We start from the raw sequence: 18597 nt of genomic DNA, 5'->3' as shown, positions 1-18597 counted from the left end.
TCAATGAATGTCTTTCAAAATTCCATCAGCTATGGAGGACTATAGGCTTGTACCGACCATACAATAAAAGGCACTCAATGATGTCTTCAATTGATACCGAGACCACACAGCCAATGTCTTCAATTTACATATAACAGAAGGATTGTTTTTGATATAGTACACAACAAAAACTAAAATGGACAAGCACAGATAACACAACAAATAAAACAATGAAGTTGGAGTTCTTGATAGCACAATACCATCATTTTTCTCATCTATTTGTGATAGAGTAAATGTTGTTTTACATTTATGTAAATGCTGTTGTAAACAATGAGAAACTATGGTTCAGAATATTTTATATCAGCAATGTTCATATCAATCTTTATAGTGAAAATGTCATGAAGGTCATTGCTTTAAGTAAATGATTAAGGAACTATAGAACAAAAGGATGTTTCATCCATTTCAAGCTGAACACAGGAAATACAATTTGTGAAATATTAGATGCCAATAAACAGAAATATAAAAATTACAATCACTAGAATATAAAGAACACAGAGATTAGGTTGGAAGGATGCCAGAGCATGGAGTGCAATATGCATAAGACCATTAGTTTTTTTTCATGGTTTGTTAAGCTACGACAACACAGAAATAAAGGAAATGTCCTTATTTAAATCTAAGACCGTGGCTTGTAAATTCATAGAAGAAATCCACAATGAGGGAAAAGAAGCTATAATAGACGCAGATTAAACCCTCCGCAAAATGGTAGAATCCATAGTTCAAACCCATAGTTTTATTGTAGATAGAGAAAGTGCACATAACTAAACAAAAACCTCAAATCTTTCATGTTAAAAACATTTTTGGGGTTTTGCAATCATTGATTTTCCTCACAGCAGTCTGTAAATATTTTTTTTGACATTCTAGAGATTATATTTTCAAGAAGCCCACGACCAACATCATTTACCTGGAATTCTACCTTCAACTACTCTTTATGTACCTGACCTTGCAGTTGACTTATCCCTTTTATTTGTTGCGATTTGAGGCGAACATCAGACAAAACATGCAGCTTCAAATTTGAGATAAATATCATTATATACCACCTTTCAAGGTTGGTTTTCCCCACACCTCCCATACCACAAATTCTAACTGTCCTCAATTTGTCTTCTAAATCAATACCAGTCATTTGGATCATTTCAGCCTTTTGCTCTTCCATTCGACATCTAATGGCACATAATTTATCTTGTTAACTATGTCCTAGACCACAAGTTTCACGCACTGCTAAGAAGTAAGAATACAAGGAGAAAACAATATTAGGAATATCTGGTTTGTTGGAAGAACCATGCAGCTGATGAGGCGTCTTGGGTCAATGCATCAAATCCAGTGAAATTCTCGGGGAACATTTCTTTGTATATGTGGTGGTTGATGGTAGAGCACTTGGGCTCAAATGTAATCCGCATCATCCGAAATGAATTTATTTTGATTTTTTGCTTGGTTTTGTTTTTCTGTTTGTATTGTCGGTTGTGGTCTTTTTCCCGGCAAAAGAGATGTATAGACTCTAAATTTGTCAGAAGATCAAGTTTATATTTCACATTTTGTAATTTCTCTACAAATTTGTCTGCAAAGGAGATACTCATTATTCTTAAGTGGAAGCCGAGCCCTTTTATTACAGTAGTACAGAAAAAGGAAAAGAACCAGAAGGAAAACAAAATTTACCAGACAACATACCTGGGATTGGAAGAGGCACGTCATTGGCATGAGGTAAAGAACAGGGGAAGAGGCTACATGACAATAATAGCCTTTCAGGTGCAAGAAAAATGCAGAAACCGCATGAAAGAAAGTGGCCAAGAAGAGAATGAATGGATATAAAATGACATTTTTGGAAGGCTGCGTGAGGCCGCATAAAGAACATGGTTGTTGCTCGAGTGTGAAGAGATCTGTTTTGAAGATGCATGGGCATAAGAAGTAGATGTGTGTAAGAGCATTTGCCTGATGCAGGGTAATGAAAGAGGAATATTGTGAGACAAGGACTTGTGATTAAGTAGTGAAAATTGTGTGAGCACAAGTGGAGAATATCCACTTCAACAGAGAGCAAACGAACAGTGTGGGAAATAAGTTCAGGAAGCGGTGTGCGAAGAAGCGTGAGAATGAAGAAATTTATGGGGGAATAAAGTGCAAAAAAAAGTGAATATTTGTCTCAATATGCTTGTGAACAGGGTTTGTAGCGTTAATGTAAATTGCTCTTTTTTTTTGTTGGAAATGAATGAGTTAAGCACTTACCACAAAGATTGTAATTAGCCTAGCATACGAATAGGGTTAAGAGGTCTTTCATTTTTGTGTTTAGGTTTTACATACTGTGATTCAAACTTGTTTGCGAGCTATAAATTCACCTAGCTTGGTAAAGTTCAGCGATATTGTATTGCGTCAGATGATTAAATTCAAATTGCTATTGGGTGTTGTTGCTGAGTGTTAATGTTGGGGATGAGTTCTCGGTACGACTTCAGGGCTCGCAAAAAATATGTAACCCCAATGTTTAAAAGTGAGGACTAGGCGTTTTAAATCCAGAAAAAGTTTATTTTTGACCTCAAAATCTCAAATAGTATGATTTTAAATACCTTTCAGTCATGTCAAGGGACCAGCCAGAGAAAACAGGCCGCTCTTCCACTTTGCAATTGCATTTTCTGGATATCTATCTTTGTGCTTCTGAAAGGCCCGAGCAAAGAAGCGATCTCCAAGCAAAGCTCTCAAACCGCCATTCAACCCCTATGTCTAGATTATCGCTGACAGAAGCTCCCAGAATTTCAAAAATCCAAATGCCTAACGATTCATAGTGTAAAAAATGCAACAAACCTTATTCGGTAGTCTAGGTGGAGAGGGTTTCAAGCGGGGGAAAACTCACCGAAGATGTCTTGCAACAGTTTGGGAGTTGTCAACTAATTTTGCTACCCTGAGTTCCTCTGCAAGAATCCAGAAATGTTCATGAGTTCCAGATTTTCATCAATTGGAATCCACTAAAACAGTACCTGTTGTCCTGATAAACCATCTTTCAATCTCCTTTATACCGTCCAGAAGTCATGTTTATGTTGTCGTGATAAAGATTTATGTTTTTAAGGCCAGCAGTCATTGTTTGTTGTTCATTGTTTTTAATCTGTTCCGTGAAATGTTTCCGATTTGGCTGGAAAATTTTCTGACCAAGAATCACGTAGTAAATAGCCTAATCAGTTAATTAATCATTCATCTTAGACTTTTGAATATTAGTACAACACGCTCAAACAAAATGTTAAAAAGCTCTAAATGAAAATATCGTGCAAAACAACATATAAGAGATTTTCGTTAATTAATCATTCATCTTAGACTTTTGAATATTAGTACAACCCGCTCAAACAAAATGTTAAAAAGCTCCAGAATGAAAATATCGTGCAAAACAACATATGAGAGATTTTCGTTAATTAATCATTCATCTTAGACTTTTGAATATTAGTACAACACCCTCAAACAAAATGTTAAAAAGCTCCAGAATGAAAATATCGTGCAAAACAACATATGAGAGATTTTCGTAATCGTCTTTTGTTGACGAGTGAGGATATTCCCGTTACAAGAAACGGTGATAATTCCATTTCCAAATACATTTGCCTTCATTTTCACTACTTCATAATTCAACTTCGAGTCTTTCACATCAAAACAAATAGCAAGCGTCCTTAAGTTTAGTTTGTTAGAATTGCAGAGGTTATCCATGGAGACGTGAGCCTAGGTTAGGACCTATTGTGGAAGGCAAAGACATTATTTCTCTCATAGAGACACATGAGCATGAGGGATGTAAGACCCCATTGTTTGAAAGCTACTGAAAGATGGCAGTGTGGAATGAGGTAGTGGGAAATGGTAAAGGTCATGGAGGTATAATGGTTCTAGTAAAAAAAAGGGAAGGTCGTGCCATTCAGTTGGAAAAGATTGATTCTAATAAACAATTTATATGGCTCAAAATTGTGGAAAATAACACTCTTATCATTGCAGTCTGTTACTTTGCTCCACAAGTATCTAAAACTTATAAAAAGTGTGGCTTAGATCACAATGACCCCTATGCTGCGTTAAAGAAAGATATTGCTATTTTTTCGCAGCATGGGGATGTTCTTCTTGTTGGAGATTTCAATGCTAGGACAACAAATTGGCAAGCAAGTATTTTCAGCTCCAAAGTAAATGATAACCCTATTTGGCTCACAGAAGAAAGAAATCATCAATGGGAAAGAATATCCAAAGATGCTAAAGGCTACAATCATTTTGGGGAAGAATTGATCACTCTATGTGGCACATTTGATCTCATAATTTGTAATGGTTTGGCTAGATGGGCTAAGTCAGGCACTTTCACTTGCAACACATACAACGGGGCAAGTGTGGTAGATTATGTAATTTGTTCGCAGAATTTGTATGAAAATATTGAAGAAGTTGAAATTGGAGAACACATTTGGGATCTCAAATCAGATCATAGACCGCTATACGTAAATTTGTATTGGGCAAAGGATAGGCGGATTGGAGCAAAAACCCAAGGCCCTCAATACCCCCCTTCTCAGGGCAGAATTTTGTTAACTTCAGAAAATAGTAACACTTTCAGAACTACTCTTGAGGAACTTTGTACGGGACACCCTATGTATAAACATAGTGTTAACAGTTATGATTTATCAAATCTGATTCATGAGGCTCTTTCAAAATGCAAGAGAGCAAAAAATAGAAAATCTGAAACTAATTGTTTTCCAACCAATGCTTGGTTTGATAAGGAATGCAAGAGGGCTAGGAGAAACCTAAGGGAGTCAAATAAAACTAACCTTGAAATTAAGGCCTACAAACAGATCCTAAAGAAGAAAAAACTGATTTTATGTTTACAAGGAGAGAGGAGCTAATTTTCTTGGGCAGAAATAACCCCAAACGTTTTTGGAAAGAACTCCAACCAAGGAGAAAACAAACTGAAAATAATAATATTACTGCCACCCAATGGTTTGAATATGCTAAGAAACTTTATGAACAAGAGGGTGGAGTGGGACAGCCACCTTTGGTCAATGATGATACAAATCTTTTCACTGTGCAAGAGATAGAGGCAGGGATTAAGAAGTTAGGTGGAGGTAAAGCAAAAGATCTTGTTGCACTCCAAGCAGAATATCTGAAGTGGGGTATGAAAACTCTTGCACCGCACATCACTGAAATTTTCAACAAAATTTGCCAAGAAGGGTTTCCGAAAGATTGGACAATCAACCTTGTAATACCACTTTTTAAGAGTGGTGATGTTAACAATCCCTCCAACTACAGGACTATAATGATCAATCCCCTCTTTGCTAAAATTTTTGGCAGCATGATAGAAACTAGGATCAGCAAATGGGCAGAAGAAAACCATAAACGTGCTAAAGGGCACGTTGGTTTTAGGCCAAAGCACTCGATAGTGGATCACTGTGTCACTTTGAGACACATTATTGAAAAAGAATGGGAGAAAAAGGAAGAGGTATTTTGTTGCTTTGTCGACTTTAAAAAGGCTTTTGACACCGTCCCAAGAGACAAGCTTTGGTTTAAGATGGAAGAATTGGGGACTCCTATGCATCTCAGAGCTGCTGTTCATAGGATGTATGAAAAGGTGAAAGTTAAAATCAGAACTTCAGATGGCATTTCAGAATGTTTTAGGAGTGATATCGGGGTCAAACAGGGCTTCCCTTTATCTCCTACTTTGTTTGGTTTATATATTGACAAACTGGAAGAGTGGTTAAACATGCAAAAGGGTGAAGGCATTCGGCTACGTGAATTTGTTATAAAGCTGCTCCTATATGCGGACGATCTCATTTTAATTGCCAAATCTGCATATGGTTTGCAAGATCATCTATCTTTTCTTGAGCGCTTTTGCAGAATGGTGGGGATGCAGGTCAATATCAGCAAGACTAAGGTTATGATTTTCTCTAATAATAAAAAACAACACCAACATGAATTTTATTACAATGGAAGTGTTCTTGAAGAAGTTGCGGAGTATAAATACCTTAGCATCGATTTCAACAAAAAATTAAGCTGGTCTAGCTGCAGGTATAAAAGGATATTAGGTGGGTGGAAGGCTTTTTATGCTCTTCAGAATAGGTGCCGTGAAGCAGAGTTGTGGGATTGGAAAACTATTCAAACCTTGTTCGATCTTCTTGTGTTGCCAGTTGTTCTTTATGGGTGTGAATTATGGGCCAGCAACACTACTATAGCACAATGGAAACAAATTGAAGGAATCCAAAAGCGCTTGATCACAAGCAAGTTTAAAATCAAAAGCACTATTCCATATGATATCATGCTAAGTGAAATGAGGGTTGCTCCTATTGAGGCACTTGCTATGGTTCGCCTTCTAAGTTATCTAAAAAGAATCGAAAAAATGGAAGAGGATAGATGGCCTAAAGTGGTCTTTAGTGACACACTATGTCAGCGAAAAAGGACATGGATGCAACAAAACATCAAATGGATGAGTAAATGGAATATTCAATTCACTATGTGCCCCACAAATAATAAAGAAATAAAGGTTTTTGTCATGGAGAAATTCTACAAGAGAAATTGGGGAAGCGAGATCGGAAGGAAGAAATTATATTATATAAATGAGTTCAACCCCGCTTGTGATCAACTCCAAAAAGCATACATAGGAGCCAACATTTCTTGGAGGGCTAAAATTCTTAATGCTCAGCTGAGAACCAACTCTCACCAACTTTGTTGTGAGACCGGACGTTGGAAGAGGCCAAAGGAGGCTTGGGAAGAGAGAATTTGCAGATTCTGCAATTCTAGGAAAGTAGAAACTGAACAGCACTTTATTTTAGAATGTGAAGCCTATAAGAGTAGTAGAGATGAATTTGCGGACACTATATGTGACAGTTCTTGGCATAACCTATTCAACGAAGAGTACATTGAGAAATTGGGTGGACTCATCATCATCCTACACAAGCAACGAACATTGTTACTTAAATCTGCTTGAGTTGTCTTGTTGTCCCATAGGCTATTTTTAGCCTTGTGGACATTAAAATTTTATCTATCTATCTATCTACATTGACACATGAACCAGCACCCAAACAACAAGAAGTAGCCTTTCATGGGAAACAATCTCTAGGGTAGAGGACCCAATAGTTGAGCGGGGTCCAATAGTCGATCACCCTATCGTGAACATAGAGTCCAATCTTCCAACATATCTTTATTATATATTGTAATTAATTGATCTATTTGTAAATATTAAAAAATTCAAATGTTGATAAAAAATATACCAATACTTGAACACATAAAAACTTATAAATGTTATAGAAAAAATAAATAAATAAATTCATTAATGAGTGAAATAAATAACTTTTTGTCTCAAACAAAATATCATAGCTATCTAATATATGTGTGTCATTCAAAACATAATATGCTCACTTAAAAAAACATTGATATCTTAGTGTAAACATACTATTCTTATGTGTACAACTATTGGGCTAGCAATGTATATGCATAAAGTAAACCATATCAATAATATGTATCATCACAATTATAAAAGGTGAATATCAATAAATGTCTTGTATTTTCTTATGAAATGTGTGAGATTGTCAAAAAAAAATTAGTGTTCAACTAATAGTCCCTTTGTGTTGGATATATGTTGTATTTTATATAATAATGTGTTATTTTTATAACAACAAATAATTTTTTTGTGTTGAAGTATTTGTCTTTTTGTGTTATTTATAAAAGTTATATATAACAAATATTTATGATTAATAATAATTATTTGGTCCATTTAAGTTGAATATATGTTACATTTCATATAGTTATACAATATTCTATTAACAAAAAATGATAATTTTAAATTCAATTAGTAAAGATTTTTAGATTAAGCTTTGGTCGAATGTTGAAAAAGTCATTTTTTAGACACATTTCACTAGGTACACTATTTTTACGAGTTGCGTGATGAGTCATACCTTCAAACCTTAGTTGTAGGTAGTTCAATGTCCATTTTACATTTCAAAAAAAAGGTCTTATGACATCTCATCTAGCGGCTACATGTTGACAAAGTTAGCCCTCACAACTACTGGTTCCTCTCCCCTATTCAAGTTCTCATTTATGTGGCACATGAACTGACGTCACTTACCTAATAAGTGTTGTTCCATATTCTCCATTGACTTCAAGAAATGACACCAAAGAATAGAATCCATCACATGGAAGACTGGTGCAATATTGAACCCTCAAACATCTACGATTAGTAGTGATGATGATATGGCATAAGATAACCGATAGTACCCATATGGGCCATCCAACATTGAAACAACCATACACAAATGAGAAGATGATAACAGAGGCAGCTATCCTCCTTACAAATTGTATAGTTGACCAATTTTCAAAAAATCAAAAACATCATGGATTTTCTGAAAATTTCAACATTTCATCTTCATGATTTGCCTAGTTTGTAATAAAAAATAACAAAAAAATTGGAAAAAAATCACTACGTTTTCGTGAATCTGGAAAAAAAAAAGTTTAACTTTGTTTTTTCTTTAGCGCATTTTGTCTAGAGATTAGCTTATTCCTATGATAACCAACTACCGTTGAGAAAACTAATCATATACAGTAGGATGAGAGAAAAGACGTCGATACAAAAATTGTAGGTAAGAAGGTATGTCCTCCACCTACTAAATTCAACAAAACTATCATTGGTATAGCCATGACTCAGTCAAGTAAAGTAAGAATAATTTTGATTGTGCAAAACAAATAAAAAGAGGGGAAGAAAATCCCTACAAGAACTAAAAATGAGGGATGGATGTGCTCATGGTCAATACAAATTAACCGATCTCTTTAATGTTGGGAAGGGAAGATCCTTCCCAAGTCACTATAAATGTCCTAGTTTGGAATGTTAAGGGTTTAAATACCCCTAACAAGCAGTGGGTCTTAAAACGTTGCATATTTAAAAAATACAGAAGTCATTATATTACAAGAAACGAGGCTAGTTATGAGTGATCTAGAGGGTTTAATAAGAAGCTAAGATTTAGGAAGATATGTAGATCTCCAACTAGGGGAGCCTCAAGAGGTTTAGCTTTCATATGGGACTCAAGGTTTTCGATTATAACATCTTTAGAAGATCATGGAAATTGGAGTTGTGGCTTAGTAAAAAGCTCCCAAATGAAGTTGAGCTTCATGATTTTTAATGTGTAAGGCCCTATTCAAAATATGGAGAAATTCAGAGCCCAAAAAGAGATTGAAGAAAAATTAATTGTTTATAAAGGAGAATGTTCAATCATAGGAGGAGGGGATTTCAATACTATAACTGAGGCATCATAAAAATGGGGTGGAACTCAGAAACTCCCTCAAGTGGCAGTAGATTTTAATGAATGGATTAACAAAAATGGACAAATAGATATTGCCACTTCTAGAGATAGCTACACTTGGAATAATAGGAGAAAAGGATTTAGCTTTGTTGCCGAGAAACTGGATAGATTTCTTTTAAATGGGGATATGGCATAGCTACCCTTTACTCTAGAATCATAAGTGAAACCCATTTCAAGTTCAAATCACTTCCCAGTTGAATTACGCATCATAAAGGATACAAATCCAGACAATTGTCCTTTCAAATTTGAACAAATGTGGTTTAAGGATGATGGCTTTCTAAAGATAATAAAAAAATGAAATCATGTTATTTGGGTCTAAACTTCACCAAGTGGTCAACAAATTTAAAATTATTAAGTAATGGCTTAAAGTATGGAATTCTGAACACTTTGGGAATATCTTTGAAAATATGAATTGGAAGAAGAATTGGAGAATCTAAACAACGAGGTTATAGAGAAAGAGATGGATTTAGCCATATATGAAAGAGAGAAGTGTCGAAAGAAGGATTATGAAGACATTTTAACCAAAGCGAAAGTGTTTTGGAGACAAAAAATCAAGAGAAACATGGCTAGAGGTAGGGGACAAAAACATGCTACAGTACAAAATAACATAGAATAGCTAATAGAATCACTTCCATTCAAAATAAGGATGAGGAAAAATTAGAGGACCCAAATGATATTGTAAAAGAGGCAATAAAGTACTTTGAAGAAATCTTCAACAATAATGATAACCATAACCTAGGGTCACAAGCAAGCACCATTAAGAACATCTTAAAGCTTATATCCAAAGAACAAAATAAAACATTGTTGAGAAAATTTAACTTTGAGGAAGTAAGTGCAGCCATTAAGTAAATGAATCCAGATAAATCTCTAGAGTTGGATGGGTTTTGATAGTATTCTTTAAAAATGATCGAACTTCATAGGGATGGAGCTAACTAAGACTTGAGGAGTATGAAATTCAAGAAAACCCTCAGGGAGGTGAATAATACCTTAATCGCCCTTATCCCAAAAAAGAGACCTTTAATTAATAGTGTCCAATAGCTCTGTGCAATACTCTATACATTATTCATTAAGACTATGGCAATGAGAATCCAAAAACTTCTCCCAAACTTGATTAGTGATGAACAAACAAGGTTTGTATAGCACAAATCTATCTTCAATGGAGTAGTTCGCCCAAGAGACCATACATATCGTTCAAAACAACAAAGAGCCTAATATGTTAATTAAGCTAGATATTAAAAAGGCATATGATAGAATCGATTGGGGATTTTTGAAGAAATGCCTTAAAGCCATTAGGTTCACAAAACAATGGGTGAATTCAAGATCTTTGAATGCATATCCTCCCCTAAATTACCAATACTAGTAAATCGATCACCCGAGGACTTTTTTGGAATTTTGCAGGGGACATAGATAGGGGGATTTGATATCCTCTTTTCTTTTTATCTTAATGGAAAAAGCCTTAGAAAGATAAAGAAATAATGTTAGGTATGAGTAGACTATTAAAGGAATTAGGATCACTGGTGACTTAGATCTAACGACCCACCAATAGCTTGTCGATGACACTATGCTTTGTGGAAAAAGTATCATAGAAGATTAAAAAAAATTAAAACAACTTTAAGTCAATATGACAAAGCATCGAGTCAAGAGATTAACCCCAAGAAGTCAAAAATCTTCTTTAATAGCCGCTCTAATGTGGAGCAGTAGATTTGCCAAATTTTGAATTTCAAAAGAAGAAGTTTACCTTGTAAATACCAAAGTCTCCCTTTAGAAAAAGGGGCATGCTCAACAAAATTATGGGATCACATAACAAAAAAAGGGATTCCTGGAAAGGAAAATGGCTCCCTTCTACAAATAGAGCAATGAAGATCCAATCTTCCTTTCAGCACAACCTATTTATCAATTATCTTATATTGATCACTCCGAAAACACTAAGAATGAAATCAATAGACACCGTAGAACATTCTTTTGGCAAGGAAAAGAGGAAAAGAAAAAAAAAATCTTATTAGCTTGGGAGAAGGTATGCAAACGAAAAGATGAGGGAGGTGTAAGGATTAGGGACATCACTATCCAAGGTCAAGATTTAGGAGCTACACTAGTATGGAGAATGTACAGGAATCCACACCTCAAGTGGGCAAAGATCCTAATAAAAAAATATCTAAGCCATACTGATCCAATCAACATACTTAAAGAGAAATCTCTACCTAGGGGATCAAGAATTTGGAACTTCATGATGGATTGTAGATCCTCCGTCTAGGATAGAATAACATGTAACCTGGGAAAAGGGGAAGAATCTCTCTTTTGAAATGGCTCATGGAGAGGATATGGTACTTTGGAAAATGATGGTAAACTAGCCCAATTAAGGTTGACACTTGAAGCTAGACAAGGAAAAAGAGTCATAGATTATGTGACCTTTGAGGATGGAGGAAAAGGTTGGAGATGGAAGGATTTTAAGGATATGAGCCTCCCACCTAAGGAAGCCGAAGATCTAAAAAAAATTTATCAAATAGGAAAGTAACTTTCAATTTTGGCAAAGGATAAATTGATGTGGGATGGAAGCAAGAGTGGGGAATACAACTCAAAGGAGGGGTATAAATTCCTCAAGTCTCTCCAAATGAGCACAAAGGACTCCCTCCCTACAACATTATGTTGGAATAAAGCTTGTCTACCTAAGGAATGATTTTTCACCTATTTAGTTTTAAATAGGAAGGTCCTTATCTCAAAAAGATTTAAGAAAATGGGATACCAAGGCCTAAGTATATGTCCTTTATGTGAAATGAGGAAGAATCCATTGACCACCTATTTTTGCATTGCCCTTATTCGAGTCAGTGTTGGAAATGGATTTGTTCACAATTGGGACGGGTATCAACATTTCCAAGAATTAGTATAGATATTCTAAATGCTTGGCCTCTCCTTAAAAGGATAGTATTTATAGCTCTTTATGGATATCTACACCTTTCGTAGTCCTATGGGAATTATAGAAGGAACACAACCGAAAAAAAAAATGAGGATAAGAAGATGAATGTAGAACAACTTATAATTGAAATTGAGACTTTTGTTATTGAACTTACCAACTGTGGAGTTTTGAACAAACAAAGGAAGGAGGATATAATGTCTCATTGGGATGAGAAAATCAGAGGCAACTGGATTGCTCTAAAATTACCCCCCTTCATAGGAGCAAGGGGGAAACTTTGAAAAGCAAACGAGAGATGTGCCAATGGAAACCACCCAAGGAGGAATTGTTTAAACTCAATTTTGACAAAGCTTCAAGAGGGAATCCAGACAAAGCAAGCATTGGTTGTAGTATGATAGAAAAGTTAGATAAGATAATTTATTAATGTCCAACAAGAGGCCACAAATAGGCCTAAGGGACTATAAATACAAGCAGGGGCCAACATGCAACAGGACCACCAAATGGTGTCCGCGAAAGAACAAGTGCAAAAACCAAAAGAAGAACCGAGGGAGAACCACCCTAACAAGGAGTAAGGATCCAAGCTCAGAGAGAGAGAGAGAGAGAGAGAGAGAGAGAGAGAGAGATGTTTCCACCTAGGAAATGTCAGTAGCCTTTTAGGACCTACTTCGATCTTGACTCCCAATCAGTAGGGAAAGTGTTACGAATCACAGCCTTGAGGTTTCGGATCATTGCCCATTTACCCTCTAGTTTGGTAGCCATAACAAGAGCCCGAACCTCCTTAAGTTCTTCTACCTATGATTTGGTGAGATCCTCTTTAATCTTGATGAGGAGAGAAAAGAGTTTCCTCTTTGTCCTAAGCGCCCGAAGGCGGTCATCAAGTGAAAGGAACCAGATAAAGAGGGTATTGTCATGTCCAACTACGCACAATCAAGTGAGATGTCAATGATATCCAGTTGGTCTTTAAGGAAGGAGTATCTTACTATAAGAGGCTTGAGGCAAGGAAGAGGGAGACCGCGGACCCTTGGGCACTATTTATAAAATTGTAAATTGCTCATGGCAAAAACTAATAATTATTGGTCAGTTGTTTATCGATGAAGGGAATCTCACATTATGTTCTCCAAAATGTCTATGAGTTGTCTTCCCACTCTTGAAGTTGGTTATTAGTTGTGTTGCTAGCGTGTTGTTAATGGTCTATTTTCAACCTTGTAAATAGCTACTTTAGTACGTTGCTACTACACATTAAGGTTGTAATTTTGTGAGGAAAATGAAAGAAATAATATGCACCTAGTCCCTATAACATTCTAAGTTTCCTTGGGCCACAAGAGTATGATGCAAAAGCATGAGATCAAATACTTATGGTACAAAGATATATATATATAGGAATAGAAACTAATAATTGGGTGGAATTAATGGCTTTAGTTAAAGGGCCATAATTGTGTAAAACTCTTGGTTGCAAGAATGTAGAGATTGAAGGAGATTCTACAATTATAATAAATGAGATAAGGAAATGATACCTCGTTAATTGGAGACTGGACTCTATTTTATCCAAAGTCCTCTCAATATGTCAGACCTTTAACAAGATCACAATCAATCATATATATTGGAAGGGCAATCAAAGAGCAAATGAATTAGCTAATATAGGTATAGAAGTAGGTCAGACATAAGAATTCAAAATTTCAATATAGAGACTCTATTTGAATTGGGGATGGTATAATTGTTTTTAGAATTTCAACCATAGTTTACATGTCATTATCACAAAGAAGATTCGAGGGTCTTTCTTTAGCTTTTACACATTGCCTACATCTCGCATCCCAAAATGATAAGATTTGATAGATAGACTCGCTATGGAAGATGGTGTTGAAGCTTGGAAATGTGAGTTTGAGGTGAATTTGGAGGTGCTGGAATCATCTAGTTTTGACTCTATGGACATTCTGTATGATGGGGAGCCTATTTACCCCCATTTTATGTCAATAAAGTAACATAGGTTTATTACTCTTGTATTTTTATATGACTAAGCCGACAAAACACCCTTTGTTGTGACAAAATGATAACCACGTTGCTATAGATATGTTTTCTCAACTGAGGAATGAAATCTTTGCTCTATTAGCTGTATTTTCTTATGATTTAGATTTATGTTTAATTTTTGTTTAAGAAAATATTTTTATCACTTTACATTTAATTTTTATGCCCTTTCCATATTCTTGTTTTGTGACTTTTCAGAACTTTATCCTTACCATAAGTGCAAGATGTAGTGTTTAAATTACATACAAATCCAAATCAGAGGCGAAAGAATGGAGTTATGAGGAACAACCTAGAAGGAAGGTGAAAAAATGTAACTTGGACTATTTAAGGTGATTATCTCAATGTATCTATGCACTTTATGATGTATCAAGGCTTAGGTCATTTATCTATCAAAAAATAATAATTATTGGTCAATTGTTTATCGATGAAGGGAATCTCACATTATGTTCTCCAAAATGTTTGTGAGTTGTCTTCCCACTCTTGAAGTAGGTTATTAGTTGTGTTGCGAGTGTGTTGTTAATGGTCTATTTTCAACCTTGTAAATAGCTATTTTAGTACGTTGCTACTACACATTAAGGTTGTAATTTCGTGAGGAAAAACACTTCTTTTCTTAACATCAAAAATGGAAGAAATAATATACACCTAGTCCCTATGAATCATAACGTTCTAATTTTCCTTGGGCCGCAAGAGTATGATGTAAAAGTGTGAGATCAAATACTTATGGTGCATGAACATATTGAAGTCTTGGTTGGAAGATTTTTCCCGTAGAAAATATTGTTAAATTCCTGTTGGAATGTCTTTCTATTAGAGCAAATAATAATAGAATAAAAAACTTAGGAATAAGTATTTCTTAGAAAAGTAGCTTTCAAGCAAGTAAGAAGAAATGTTCTTAGTAAACATGTAAGCATGACCACATTGTTTTATAATACAATAGAAGATATGTCATTGTATAGGTTAACAATAGTAGCATTATCTCCCATATAGTTCACTGCTACAATAGTAAGTGTTTGAGAATCTATCCAAATGCTTCTTGACTTAAGTTACTCTCCATTACAAAGATTTTTTATCAAAAAATTAAAGCTAGCTCTAGTCATTAAGCAACAAATCTTTTTGAATCCTTTCAAAAAGATCCTTTAAAAACCTATTTTTACTTAATTGGAACAAATCTTTTTGAATCATGATGAATTGAACATTAAATTATATGACAATTGTTTTGAAAAGGGTTAGATACATTCTAGATAAGTTTATTTCACAAATATAATTATATGTATATGTGCAATCTATAAACTATTAATGGTATAATTAATATAAATTCATATTCTATTAAATTTATTAATTTAAATCTTAATGCCATAATAGCTAATCTATTTATTTTTTTAAAATGTTAAATACTAATAATAAATATTAAAAAATGAAAGTAAAGTATATTACAAATGTTAATATCATATCCTATACGACTTGGGGTTTGCTAGGTACACTTGATGGTTACTCTAAATGAATTCACCCCAAAAAAAGGTATTAATTCTACAAATATTTTGTAACCAAATCCGATTTAGAGAAGTGCATCATATCTGAATATGTAGAGAATATGTAGAGATTTATAGTTGATTTAGTAACATAAAGTTATAAAATGTACATTATGTAACTTGTTTAATTTGTGTATCATATTCTAAATGGAAGCATATGTTTTTGATTAAGATAAACAAATTTTGAAGGGTGCCTAAAACCCTGTACAAGACTAAAGATTTTCAATAAGTTCAGATACAAAGATACAACAAACAAAAGCAGAACTGGTCACGCCCTGAACATAGGGTAACCAAGGTGACAAAAAGCCTATCACCAACCAAAAGTAAAGATCCAACAAGGGGGCGGAGCTAGATATATCACGATTTTCCCTTTGATTTAGAGCCACTCTTGCACAATCAGAGGTTCATTTCTAAAGGAGGAGCAGATGGTCTTATGTTCTTTCTTTTTACCACAGTCCAACCATCGTCCACCTTAGCTGCCTCAACAATCCAATCCCCAGATGAAACTGAATAATGAAGCCCAGGGGAATCCGAAACACCAACAAACTTCCTAGAAGAGCCCATTGCCAACTAGCCCCCACAGAACCAAGAGAAAGGATAGGGGTAGGGCCAGGAAGCATATGTTAGATTGTGGTGACTGATCAGGAAAGTACTTTCAATACTTCATAAGTAGTGATGCGAAATTGGTTTTTGCGACGGTATTGAGTTGTAAGGGATTACGGATTGTAATCAGGTTGTAATCACTAGATCGTAAAATATTGGACTTGCTATTTGGTGGACGTAGCCCAGGGTTTGGGTGAACCACGTTAAATCTTGGTGTCTTGTGTTCTTTTCTATGTGATCTATTATTTTTTGATATTGGTTATATTTGCATGTAATTGTTATTTTTGTCCATAGTTTAATTCTAACAAGTGGTATCAGAGCGAGGTTTTTTTTTAGTTATCTTTTGTAGGAAAGTCTCACGGTTAAGTGGGAGCAATGACAGACGAGGGTAAGCTGAGGGTTGACAGGTTTAATGGACAAAACTTTCAGTTATGAAAAATGCAAATGGAGGATTATCTTTATCAAAAGGATTTATGGAAGTTGTTGGAAGGAAAAACCAAGAACCAGGGATCTATGTCAAATGATGAATGGGATCTTTTGGATAGAAAGACACTTGGAAGCATTCAATTATACCTGGCACCATCAGTGACATTTAATATTACAAAAGCGAAGACAACAAAAGAGTTGATGAAAACCCTAGTGACACTCTATGAAAAGCCCTCTGCTTCAAACAAGGTATTTCTCATGAAGCGTTTATTTAATATGAAAATGGCAGAAGGTGGATTTGTTATAGATCATTTAAATGAGTTTAACACTATTACTAATCAGTTATCTTCTGTGGGTATCAATTTTGATGAAGAAATTAGGGCTCTCTTGATTTTGTGTTCTTTGCCTGAAATTTGGAACAACTTGGTAATGGCTGTGAGTAATTTTGTTCCTGGATCTAGTACTCTAAAATGTGATGATGAGATCGATGTTATTTTGAGTGAGGAAACTCGTTAGAAATCCTTGGGCAGATCTACATCTGGAAGTGCTTTGAACGCACAAAGTCAAGGTAGAATGACTAAGAGAGGAAGTAATTCTAAAAATCGTGGAAAATTAAAAGGAAAGTCAAAGGGGAGGTCTCAATCGAGAGGACCGAACAACTACTAGAACTATGGGAAACCAGGGCATAAAAAGAAAGATTGTTGGAATCGAAAGAAAAATGAAAGAGATAAACCAGATGGAGACAAGGAGGCAAATGTGGTAAGTAACAAATTCGAAGAGGATGCTTTGCTTCTATCTTTAAAAAGTGTTGATGATTCCTGAGTTTTAAATTATGGTGCTTCATTTCATGCTACATCTCATAGAGGTTATTTCATTGATTATGTCCAAGGGGAGTTTGGGCTTGTTTATTTGGGAGATAATGAACCCTATCAAATTGTTGGAAAGGAAAAAGTTAAGATTAAGTTGTAGAATGAGAATCATTGGCTACTATATGAGGTAAGACATGTTTCAAGGCTGAGTAGAAATTTAATTTCAACAAGGCAACTCGATGATGAAAGTTGTGTAGTTACTTTTAATGATAAAAATTGGAAAGTTTCAAAAGGTTCCTTTGTAGTAGCAAAAGGTGTGAAAGTAGGCACTTTATATCTTTGTACAGGTCATATTGTTCCTTCTACTTTAATTGTTTCAAAGAAAAATTAACGTTCAAGAATAGTTGTTGCAGTTGAGCAGGGAGAACAAATAGCTGTTGTAAATTCTGATACAACGATGTGGCACAACAAACTTGGGCACATGAGTGAGAAAGGTATGAAAGTACTTCATTCAAAGAATGTTTTACTAGGTTTGAAATGTCTTAATATGGATTTCCGTGGAAGTTGTGTGTATGAAAAATAACAGAGAGTGAGTTTTGTAAAGACTGGAAAGGAAAACCAAAAGGAGAAATTAGAGCTTGTGCATACCGATGTATGGGGATCGGCTCAGGTATCTTCCCTTGAAGGCTCTCATTATTATGTTACATTTATTGATGATGCAACTAGAAAGGTATGGATTTATTTCCGTAGACAGAAATCTGATGTATTTCAAACTATTAAAAAATGGAAATGCTTGGTTGAAAATGAGACTAGTAAGAAATTAAAATGTCTCAGATCTAATAATGGTAGTGAGTATTGCAATCATGAATTTGAAGATTATTGCTCCACTGATGGTATTTGTAGACAAAAAATTGTTCCAAAGACTCCACAAAAAAATGGAGTAGCTGAACTCATGAACAGGACTATAATGGAGCGTGCAAGGAGCATGAGGTTGCATG

At 35.0% G+C, this 18597-nt stretch overlaps 1 long non-coding RNA gene across 1 annotated transcript; it reads right to left on the bottom strand.

Annotated features, from left to right (window-relative positions):
- Positions 1-722: 722 nt before the first annotated feature.
- LOC149578093 (uncharacterized) lies at positions 723-3159 on the bottom strand. Its single transcript, XR_016364204.1, has 2 exons — positions 2997-3159; positions 723-2930 (listed from the first exon to the last, which is right to left on the bottom strand). It is a non-coding gene; the product is annotated as an uncharacterized LOC149578093 (long non-coding RNA).
- Between the last annotated feature and the right edge of the window lie 15438 nt (positions 3160-18597).

This window comes from Cupressus sempervirens, chromosome 1, assembly GCF_028749045.1.
Source record: "Cupressus sempervirens isolate cs-2001-9-10 chromosome 1, ASM2874904v1, whole genome shotgun sequence".
Classification (NCBI taxonomy): domain Eukaryota; kingdom Viridiplantae; phylum Streptophyta; class Pinopsida; order Cupressales; family Cupressaceae; genus Cupressus; species Cupressus sempervirens.
Note: the sequence above shows the minus strand (reverse complement) of the source record. Positions and strands in the feature narration are given on the sequence as shown.